The sequence below is a fragment of the Gallus gallus genome, chromosome 2 (genome assembly GCF_016699485.2).
Source record: "Gallus gallus isolate bGalGal1 chromosome 2, bGalGal1.mat.broiler.GRCg7b, whole genome shotgun sequence".
NCBI classification, from domain to species: domain Eukaryota; kingdom Metazoa; phylum Chordata; class Aves; order Galliformes; family Phasianidae; genus Gallus; species Gallus gallus.
In genome coordinates this window covers 116,432,728-116,443,602 of record NC_052533.1, presented here as the reverse complement: position 1 = coordinate 116,443,602, position 10,875 = coordinate 116,432,728, and the positions used below count along the sequence as shown (strand labels likewise).

At 43.4% G+C, this 10,875-nt stretch overlaps 1 protein-coding gene across 6 annotated transcripts in view; it reads right to left on the bottom strand.

Annotated features, from left to right (window-relative positions):
- Nucleotides 1–733: 733 nt before the first annotated feature.
- Nucleotides 734–10,875, bottom strand: part of LOC112531864 — a 36,227-nt gene continuing 26,085 nt past the window's right edge. The window contains exons 4-6 of one of the 6 annotated variants that reach the window (XR_006936370.1): nucleotides 8,095–8,234; nucleotides 4,024–4,152; nucleotides 1,342–2,129 (exon numbers count right to left, since the gene is read on the bottom strand). The gene's annotated coding sequence lies outside the window, so the exon portion shown is untranslated. Of the gene's footprint in view, nucleotides 930–1,341; nucleotides 2,130–2,242; nucleotides 2,735–4,023; nucleotides 4,153–8,094; nucleotides 8,235–8,759; nucleotides 9,180–10,875 lie in introns of those variants that run through there. The other 5 variants (XR_006936369.1, XR_006936368.1, XR_005856146.2 and 2 more) reach the window with 5 other exon arrangements.

The window sequence follows — 10,875 nt, the reverse complement described above, 5'->3', positions numbered from 1 at the left end:
CTTGCACAACGTTTATCGGGAGTTCAAGGCTGAGTTTTCCACCTGCCATCAACTTGACAACCTACTTTCGTGCTCCATCATGGGAAGGAGCAGCTTGTTTGTGGTAATGCTTGCATTTAAAGCCTTTGTAGGCGTAGGGCTCACTGACACAGAAGGAAGAAGACTAATAGCAATCTGATAAAACAACCTCTGCATTGATCCACCGGTGGTATAGGCCAGGTGGTAGGGAGCTTTCCCCTGAATTAAGGGAAAGTAAAGACCGACTGTAGAAAATCTATGCCACAAGTGTTGCCTTCAAATGAGTTCGATCCCTGTATGTTACAGGGGTTGAGAGCAGACTGAAGAACCTCCCTATTCAGTTCCAGATGAATCAGTTCTTCTTGTGAAGAACTATTTAACTATTTAATCATTTTAAAATCCTACATGACTAGTCATCCATGAAGACACATCTAGTTCTCAGGTTCATTACAGTTGAGTCAGTTACAATTGAGACGCTCATAGCTCAAGATGAAATTGTGTTATATATTCTCCATTGATTATCTAATTCTAAGAAGCAGAGCTACTTGAGTGATAGATGTAGCTGTCGGGTCACCTGGTGAGGACTGGTGGATGTTGCATGGGTGGCACCCAGGAAGGCTGACAGGTCAGAGAATGGTAGTGTTGGAAGGGGCCTCTGGGGATCATGCAGTCCAACCCCCTGCCTCGCCTTCCCCTGCTGCTCCTCTCGGCGTCATCTCCTTGCCCTGCTGCCCTTCTCAGGTGGGTGACCTGGAAAATGCTGGTGGGCGGTGGAGCAGCTGGAGCCTGCTGAGCCAAGTGTGTGATGAGTTTGGCATGCTGGAGAAAACAGCCGCTAGAGGCCACCACAATCTTTCTGGCAGCTGGGCTTGAGCTTGGGTGTCTGGAAGCCCACAGTCCCGCTACCTTTCCTGCAAAAAAGTATATATATTTTTGTCTCCTTGCAAGCAGCATTTCTGCTGTAACTCAGAAAGCCAAGCATTGGATTAAATTAGTCACAACTCCTTGTAGTTTTGATCTTGCTGCTGACCTATTTTTTTTATTATTTTTTAATTTTTTTAAGAAAAGTGATATTCTGCAGATCTCCAAAGACAACCTTGTTGGGACGGAAACTATTTCCTGACTCACGCTTGGGAGAGCCGGATGTAGATCTTCACTATTAAAGCTTTATTTTGTTCCAAAGCTGCAACATCTTACGTTAAAAACAGAGTACAGAATGCAATGCAAGCCTCAAATTAGATCTGCTGGCTGTGCTCGGTTTTGCAGGCAAGTACACAGTGCTGTGGCAGATGCTGATTTCTTTGCTTGGGGGGGGGGGGGGGATTTAAAAAACCTGCTCTTTGCATCTCCAGCAATTTTTGATGGTTTCAGAATAAGATATGAGATGATGATCCCATAAATCTGTTTTCTGTACTGAAAAAAGGTTTGTTTTTATCTGCTGATAGGAGAGCCGTACTTTTCAGGAGCATTGCCTGTGGACATCCCCCTTAGATGCTGTAGAAGAACTCTGCAGTTAAAGTAATTTCAGTGAAAAAATATATTAAACTTGGCAGCTTGTAGTTTTTGTCTTCAGTAATACAGAGAGGTCTCTTTCCTTTAGCATGTGCCCACTTTCATGTAGTTCTGGGCAGTTCTGGGGTGATTTTGGAAGTCTATTTGCAATGTGTACTTTTTCGTTGTTATCTTCTGGGTTGTTTTACCCTCATCTGCTGGAAAGCACTGCAGAGCAGGATAATTTAGCCCTGGAAGAATAATTAAAATGGCTTTCCTTCAGGAATGTCTTGGGACTTTGGTGGATTCTGGGCAAATTGTCCCTAACATCTGGATTTGGGTAGTCCTGGTGGGGGATGGCAGATGAGTGGGGTCACATTATTAGCTGTGAGCGTTGCTCTGATTTGGAATTCATTAAGCGGCCGTGGGCGGGTTCAGTGTCCGCCCGGCCTGCTCCCAGCTCAGCAGCGCTGCACTGACCACCAGGGCAGAAGTGCAGCGAGTCCATCTGCGTGGCCCTGCGTCAATGTAAATGCATTTGGAAATGGGTCGTGAGGCACACGGTGCTTATGCTGAGAAGGTGGGAGGTCGGGCGCTCTCCTTTGTGGTTGCATTCAGACCTGCAGGAGAACGCAGAGCCGGGAGCTGTGGTCGTGCTGGACCAGCTGAGCCCCTCAGAACTGGAAGCTGTACCCCGCTTCTCCCCCACCCCAGATCTGCCCTCCTTCAAGAACTGAAGAGATTTGAAATGGAAACCTTTTAATTTATAGCAATAATCGCAGCTCAGCAGTGTGGGGGCTATCAGGAGCCTCTAACTGAATGGAGGATGGAGTGTGCCCCACCCTGGAGAGAATGATGTAAATCATCTTAATTCTTGGCACTGGCATTAGAAAAAAAAAAATCAGACATTGTAAACTGTGCAGTCAAGAAAACTCTTGGCTTTCTAGAGGAGAATGTTGAGAAGGAGAAGGAAATGCTGTATCATTTCTAGATGCGACGTGGACGGGGCCACATCCCTCCTGCCCCTTCTTGCTCCCACAGTCTTGCTCTGCCCCGGAAGCCATGGGGGCGTGGGAAGCTGCTTCACCCACCGTGCAGGTTCCTCTTGCAGGGGCCAGCAGACTTACTGTCTCCAGGGCCCTAGAGCTGCTTTGCTTTGCAGAGAGCTGCTGTCCTGGGAAAACCCAGAGCCCATGTGCCTGTGTAGAGCTATGACTTCACGGCTCTGTGGGGAAGGAAGGCGAGATGGGGAGCTGTCAGCCAACTCCATTCACCCCATGTCTGGTGACCAACAGCTGAGGGGCTTCTGATGCTTCCAGTTGCATCAAAACTTCTATTATTCCTTGGCTTTATAGCTGCCAATGGAAGTATTCTACATGCATTTGTATGATCCCTCTTGAACCCATTTAAATACTTGGCATCCACAACGCTCAACTAGTTACACAATTTAATGACGCCTTTTTTTAAAAGGAATGTATTTCCTTTGGCTTGTTTTTTAAACCTGATGATTTCCGTGTGTGTCTTCAGCTGTGAAAAATTGTTCCCTCTTCATCTCTTTCATGTTACACACAATGTTATGTACCTCTCTGTTTAAAGCCCTGGCATTCCCTATCTACTTTGTGTTTTCTTCTGCCCGCCTGATTCTCTCTGCCACTTTTAGGTACCTTTCCTCATTCACTTAAATGTTTGTGGGTTTTTTTTTCTTTTTTCCTGTATAGAATCATAGAACCCTTAGACTTGGAAATGACCTCTTAAAATCACGTAGTCCAACTCCTTGCAATGAACAGGGACACCACAGCTAGATCAGGTTGCCCAGGGCCTGATCCACCCTTATTGGGAAGTAGTTCCTAACAGTTCATTCCCTTCTAGATACATTATTTTTTTCAAGTCTTAAACTACATTTTTTTTTCCAGTATGTATTTCACATCTCTTCTAGTTTCACTGCGCGTGTTTCCATGTTAGATAGTTGAGCAGTTATATTCCTCCAACAATTTGAAAGTGAGGGATTCATTTTAGAACGCTGCTCAGTGATACACAAGCAAATCAAACAGTAACTTCTCAGCACAGAAAAGAGGCTTAGTCCTGCACGCAAGTCTGTCCTGGCCGTGCTCCCTTCCCCTCCTCTCTGCTGGGTTTGTTTGTAGCCTGCTGGGCAGGGCTTGGTCTCTGGTGCTGTTACTGCTGGTGCAAGAATGACATTTTTCAAATGATTCAGAGAAATGCTTTTAAATTTAGCGTTTTTATGCAAATGTCTAATTATTATTTGAATGTAGCATTCTTGACTTTTCTATAAACATAATTAGAGCTGAATTCTGGCCTGTTTAAGGTCAGGGGGAATCAATTCAAAGGTCTGTCATCCCTCACTTCTTATTTTAAGTTTTGCTCTGAGATTACAGTACTCTCATCCATGAGCTTTTATGTGCATGTGCATCCGGAATCTGAAACTAAGTATACAGTGTACAGATATTTAACAGAAAAATATCACCCTCAAAGATGAGAATGCACTGTGAATACCTGAAAAACAGGATCGGATACTTGAATGATGAAAATCAGGAAGAAGTCCTAAGCTGGTCAGAATGCCTTACTTTTGCAGTGTTTCGATAGCAAACACTGGAAGTGTCAAAGGTCTGGGATCACGAGTATCTGAAAAAAGACAGCATAACAAATTAACTGGCAGAAGTGCAGCGGTGTGCCCCAGCTACCAAGAGAAGCTTGGATCTCCACTGGAAGTCAGCTCACACTTAGAGGGTCATAACTAATTTCAAGCCATAAATTTAGAAACAAAAATCTTTAAGATAGAGCTACGTTATTGTTTTGTTTTGCCTTTAAAATATATGTGTGTATTTGCTTTATCTTTGTCTTTGATAATTTCATAAAATCTCATAAAATGCAAAGTTGTTCTCTCCCAGTGTGGAGCTGTCTTCTGGAGCTCTCAGCAGCTTGACTTGGTCTCCCAACATCAACTTCCAAGGATGGCTTTTGATTTCACAGCAAATGGAATTACTGCATAAGGTGGTTAAGAGGTTAATATGAAAACAGTGATGAGTTAAGTTCTGTATTTGAATCTGTCTGTCATCTTTGTGAACCTCAGACCTATCATTTCAAACTTCCTACCTGCTTCTCTTTAAACAGTGGTTTATTTTTAGCTCGCATAGATATTGGGACAGTCACTCAATCATCTATACGTACCTTCCATCCAAGGATCTCAGTGACCTACAGATAGGTTAAAGGGAGCTTATAAACAGGACTGAGCCCAACTGTTTACATGGTCTGATGGCGATAGGTCAAGGCGGAATGGTTCTAAACTAAGAGAGGAGAGATTAGAATTAGATATTAAATTCCTTACTGAGAGGGCATTAAGGCACTGGCACTGCTGCCCAGAGAAGCTGTGGGTGCCCCTTTCCTGGAGGTATTCAAGGCCAGGCTGGATGGGTCCCTGGGCAGCCAAGCTGGTGACTGTCTTCCACAGCAGGGGGCTGGAAATGAGTGGGCTTTAAGGTCCCTTCCAGCCTCAGCCATTCTGTGACTCTGTGTTTTCTGCGCTGTGCCTTGCAGCTGCTGTTTTAAAGATGAATGGTGATGCCTTGGGTTCTGCATGGCCAGGTGAGTCAGCTTCATGGGAAGGCTATTTCTGTTCAGACTGCCCATAACTTCAGAAGCAGATTTGTTTGTTTTTTCTACTCAAGACACATTGCATGAAGAAAACAAACTGCTGTGCCATAGTGCTTTGGATTTTCCGTGCTTCCAACTCAAAGTCCTTTGACCTGGATAACTAAAAATAACTTCAAACAGCATGCATGCTCCAGAATAGCTGAAGACCTGAGGACTTGTAACTAAGTAAAAACCTGATAAAAGATGATCTATGAGTTAGAGATGAGAAGGACCTCAGAGAAAATACTGTTCTCGTCTTACAGCACAACTGGAACCAATGGTCCAAAGGCTTGTGTGGTGCTACAGAGAGCTGGGCCTGATTGCCAGCTCAGCGTATTGAAGGGCCCCACCTCTTCCTCCCCCTGCATGGGTGTGGTGGAAGCGTTGCCTGAGATGCGCTGTCAGAATTCTTCTGTAGTCAGAAGATGTGATGATACTTGTGTTCATTTCAACAGGAGGCAAAAAATAAAAATAAAAAAAAGAACTAAAAAGAAGAAGTGAAGAAGGGCTGGGGTGTGAGGCGCCTTCTGATAACCGAGTCCTGGAGACTGGAGGGTGCCAGCTTTTAGATCAGTGTTCAAGGGGCTATACCAGAAAGGAGAACTTTGTTCTGGCCGTCACACGCCTACAAGGGAGCTGCTGACTGCTCCGCTCAGCCCCTGGGGTACAGTGCAGCCATTTATACTGCTCCAGAAAGTGTCCCCAGTGGAACGAAAACTTTTTCAGCTTTTTCCCCCCTTCCCCTGGCACACGGTCACTTTTCCGTGCCTGCAGCTGTGAGTAATGTTTGTATCTGGGCCTGTAATTTGGTGTGGTTTGGGACTTCCAAGTTCTACAGCAACCCCGCAGTTTTTGGCAGCGGCCGAGTTGCCGAGCGGCGGAATCTTTTGATCTCGGTTCAGGCTGCAAATGAACATTTCATCTAACACCTGAATACCTGCCTTCCCAGAACAATGGGACTCTTGATCGCCTCCTCCCTCCGACACGGTGCAGCTGAGCAGCCCCACAATGGATGGCTGTGCTTCCAGCGCTGTCTGGGGGACTATAAATAGGCTTAAATAATGCGTGGAAGGATCCAGCGTATTGTCTGAGGGATCTAAAATTAGATTCCTCTAATGTTTGTGCATCAGTCTTCCTTTGCTGCAGCAAAATGAGTTCCTTTCCAAAGTATTTAAGCTTGAATTACTGCTCCTTAATAGAAAGGGAGGGCAGGGAGACAATGTGAGGGGAACCCCTGAAGAGATGGTTCTAGTTGCCTTAGGAGGACGTAATGGCTCCAACAAAGTCAGCTACAGCCACTGCTGAGGAAAAACAACTGCAAGTTCCTGGAAAGTACGGACATACGTTCTTACAGTTTGTTTCCAAAATATCAACTTTATACTTTTTGTTTCAAGGACGTTTGCACCTTGAATACAACTTTACAGAACGTGGGGTTGGAAAAATCCCAGAATGCACGTCGGCTTTTTTGTCGGCGATTAAATGACTTCGATTGTCCTATGTTCAGGGTAGTTTCTTTCTTGGTCTCTAACCATTCTTTGCAGCAAATCTAACAGTAGCTGTGTATTTTAGATAAATTTGAATGTTTCCTGATATCAGCTTGAAATATCTGAGTTAGCTGTTACTCCCGTGAATGACTGTATTACTCATTCCATGCAATGAAATAATGCGTTCTTGTTCAAATAAATTCCTATTAAGCTGAAAGAGAACATAAATATTGGTAGTTCCACAGTCTTCTATTCCCATCTTCATACTGCAATGTTTTCTGGGGAGAATTTATTGTATAATGATATTTCATGTAAAAAATTCTAATACACTTGGTGCTTTCTGTAAATTTTGTTAGCAGTGGAAGCACAGAAAATAATTCATTGTTCTGTTGATGAAATTGCAGCTCGACTGGAAAATAGAGCTGCTTATTTTACGTTTAGTTTTGCAAGTGCTCCTCATGCAAGTCTATGGTGCACTGAGACAGAATGAGAGGCATCCTCTGTTTTGTTAGCAGGCTGGAAGCCAGGGCAGGGGAGTGGGCTTCAGGCCCTTGGAGTGCATTGCCATGGCACTGCTAAACAGCACCAATAACGCAACTCAACTTTCACTTTGTGAGGACTGTCTTTGCTTTGTATGTTGGATTTATAATAGCCACTGAAGTGTGCTAAAAAAAAAAATAAACTTTTGAGGTCTATGAAGCAACTGAAGTCTTGAAATGCCCACAGAAAGTAGCGTATAGAATTCTGCACAACCTCGAAAGAGTGGCTGAAGGGTGTGTGTTTAATCTTGCAAAGGAATCCAGCAGTTTCACATCTTTAATTTGCAAGTGAGTTTGTCAGTTTCACTCTTGACTATCGGGCACAGGAAACACTGACAAACTCACTTCTTTTGTACGGAGCTGTATATGTATGAATATCAGACCCCGGTAAGTTTTATTTTCCAGTTTTATCAGCCATTTGAGGGAGACAAATATTTGTGGTCTTTCAACATCAAGACAGTAGGTGAAATTGTATACCCAATATGAACTGTAAGCGTGGTGTACTGTTTAACTCATACTTTGTGCATGTGAACGTGTACATGACCGTGCACTGAGAAAGAAGTTTAGGTGAAGAATTCTTTTTCAAATGAATTTTCACAGAAAGATTTCCACGTGCCCCCACGTTAGCAATGGTTGGTTCTAGCCACGAGAGGGAGCGATGCTTACCATCGCTGAGAATGTGGCTTTAACCAGGAGGGATTAGCATTAATTTTCTAAGTAAAAACTCTTCGTTTCCAATCCTTATCGCTGTTGTGTTTTCATGTTTCCGTGTCTCTTGGCAAAGCGCCTGGAAAAGAGAACGCTAAGTAAAAAAGCATTAAAATGCAACATTGCTGATGAGGACCCTCCAGCTGTGTTGACTTTCACATGAAAACTGCGCAGAGCTCCAGAGCAGGATGTCTCTGTTTTACCTCGGTTAATCTGTGCCCGGCCCACAGCCTGGCTGACGTACCGCTTCTGTCAGGGGATTCCTGCAGCAGAGCTGGAAACTGCACTCACAGCTCCTCATTCTTCAGCACTGTGCTTTTCTTTCCAATTCTCTTCTGCTCTCCTGAAAGCAGCAATTGGAAATATAATTTTATTTCATAATTTACTCAGCAGCAAATGAGTTTGGAAAGGAAATGATTCTCTTTTGCTGCTCCAAGCTGCTGGTGCATTTTTTCCATGATTTTTTTTTTCTTTTGCCTCTAAAATATTCTAGTTGATCTACTAAAAAGTTGAAGTCCTCTACATAGGCCTCCTCACTAAGTGATCCCTGAGCTGGGATGAAAGCACCTGTGGAGAGGAGCTGAAAAGGCTGATAGGGAATGACTTCTTACCTCTACCAGCTGCAGACTAATGGACCTGCACCAGTTGTATGACAGCAGCTGTAAAACAGCACAAAATGGGAGCAGCAGGTGGGACGAGGCTGGTTGCTCTGGGGAAATGGTGGGGATATAAGGCTTGAAAAAGTGAGAGCATTGTGGAAAGAAGGGGTGAGCAGCATGGGAATTTAGTAGCAAATCAGCAGCAGCAGTGGATGGTTAAGGGGTAGGAAGAAGATTGCTGCTGCTTCTGTTTAGTATGACTTTATAACTGCTGTTGTATAGTTGGATATAGGTCCTCAGGCTGGCCCAAGATCCTCACATCTCATAGGTATGATCAAAAGGCTGCTGTATGTATTTACAGGACCAATATGGAGTTATGTGACCTGCATATCTAGGTGCTTCATCTAGGAAATCTGGCACGGGTTGGAATATGGTTTAACAGAATGCTCTTTGTTGTCCCTGCGTACCCATTCCAGTTCCACCTAAACATTTCACATGCGCTTCCTTGACTTGTCACGCGATCAAAATTCAAGTGGAGTTTAAAGGTGTGTTACGAATGAAGGACTGTGGCATTACTGAGTTCCATTTTTCTTGTAGGACATTTAATGCAGAAGATTGCAGGTTTTGCCGGTAGGTTGGTTTTCATCTGGCTTGGAATTTTTTGGTAAGTCTTCCTGTGGAGATCTGGTCTGTAATACATAAATATCACTTGCTTAATATCGTCCCTGTCTCTGTGGGTTCTCTTCTCTGGCAGAAATGAGAAACAACATGTGTGCGGCACCAGAGCTGCAGCAGTCCCTGCTAGCATGATGCAGCCTGGGGGCTGAGGTCAAACCCAGTTTGCCAGGATCTGGAAGTAGCATCCTGTTCATTTGGTGGCATTGTGTTTTTGAGGTGTTATAGAGTAGGGGCAGGGACAGCTAAGTCTAGGGTTTTTGTTTTCTGGGTTTTCATGCAAGTATGTCTGATAATGCTCCATGCTCTTCCTGGGATTTCACAGAGTTTGCATGGGCAGAAGTACAGAAGGCAGAATGAAAGCGACAGATTATTTCTTCATTATGGGGAAGTTGTGAATTTGGTTTGTTTGTTTGTTTGTTGGTCTAAAGAAGCCATGAGGGTCTGAAAGCTGGGTTTTAAACTGTAACAGCATATCTGAATTTGTTGTTCGCAAGCTTGTTCTGTTAAGGCTGTTGCTTTCCTGCTGTAAGATGAACACGATTGAATTTTATACTTTGGCCATGTCTGGAATATGAAATGATGAGGAAAAAATGCACCTTTGGCAATATCCCTGGGGTAAGTAAAGCTGTAGATGGTAGATTAGGCTAGAGGATTCAGTGGAAGTGTAAGTATTTGCGTATGATAGAATTGGCGGCTGCAGAGGGTTTTATTACAGGGTTTGATCTCAGCTATAATAAGAGTCTGAGCCTGGAAACATGAAATGGACCTTTCCCATGAACAAAACTCCATGTGCATATTTGACAGCCAACATGACCAAAAATGCTGGAGCTCACCAATGGGTGTAGCCCAAAGAAGTTTTTTTGTAATACGACCAGAAATATGCTTCAAATCAGAACTGTGCAGTTTTGATCTACTTTTCTTTACTTAGATATGGTAGAGAAACATGGCATGAGTTTAATATATATATCTTTGTACAAAAGCTGTTTATTATACCTACTACTAGCTGCTTTGCTGATTAATTATTTTCTCTGCATCATTTCTCATGGAAGCTTGGTCACTTAAGAGACCTGAGGTTAGTTCCTTTCCCATTCTTCCTTTTTCAGTTCACTGGTAAGAAACTAAATTGTAGTGGTAAGTTGTCCCTGAGATTTTTTTCTGAAAATGCAGATTCCCTCCGTCATTGTTAGACGCATCATACTGGGTCTTTTATTCTCCTGACAAAGGCAGTGGTATGGAGAAAAAGTGAACAGAAGCAGCTCTCCTAATTAACTATTATAGTGATGTTTGATGCATGAATGTTCTGGTTTCTAAAATGTTAGAGGCAAGCTGTATCTTTATGTTTGCGTTTTTTTCCATAAGGTACTAACCTTGATCCACAAATGCACCACAAGTAAGTTAACGACAGCATTATTTGGAGAATATGGAAAAGTGGAATGCTGGTGTAGAACTGTTTAAGCAATTTAGAAAGTATTACAGAAACAAGGAGTCTTTCTAGTGAACTAGTCAGAAAAGGGAGAGTAAGAGGAAATCAGTGCTGAGGTACAGCTGCTGATGACCAGAAGTTTGAATTTGCTTAGGAAAATCAAACATTGCAGATACAACCTTCTGAGCCTACTGGAAAGCAAACTAAGAACAGTGGGCGACAGGCAGGAAACAGCTTATGTTAGAACCCAAAAGAAATTCTGGTTTGCTGTTGGAGATGCTGAA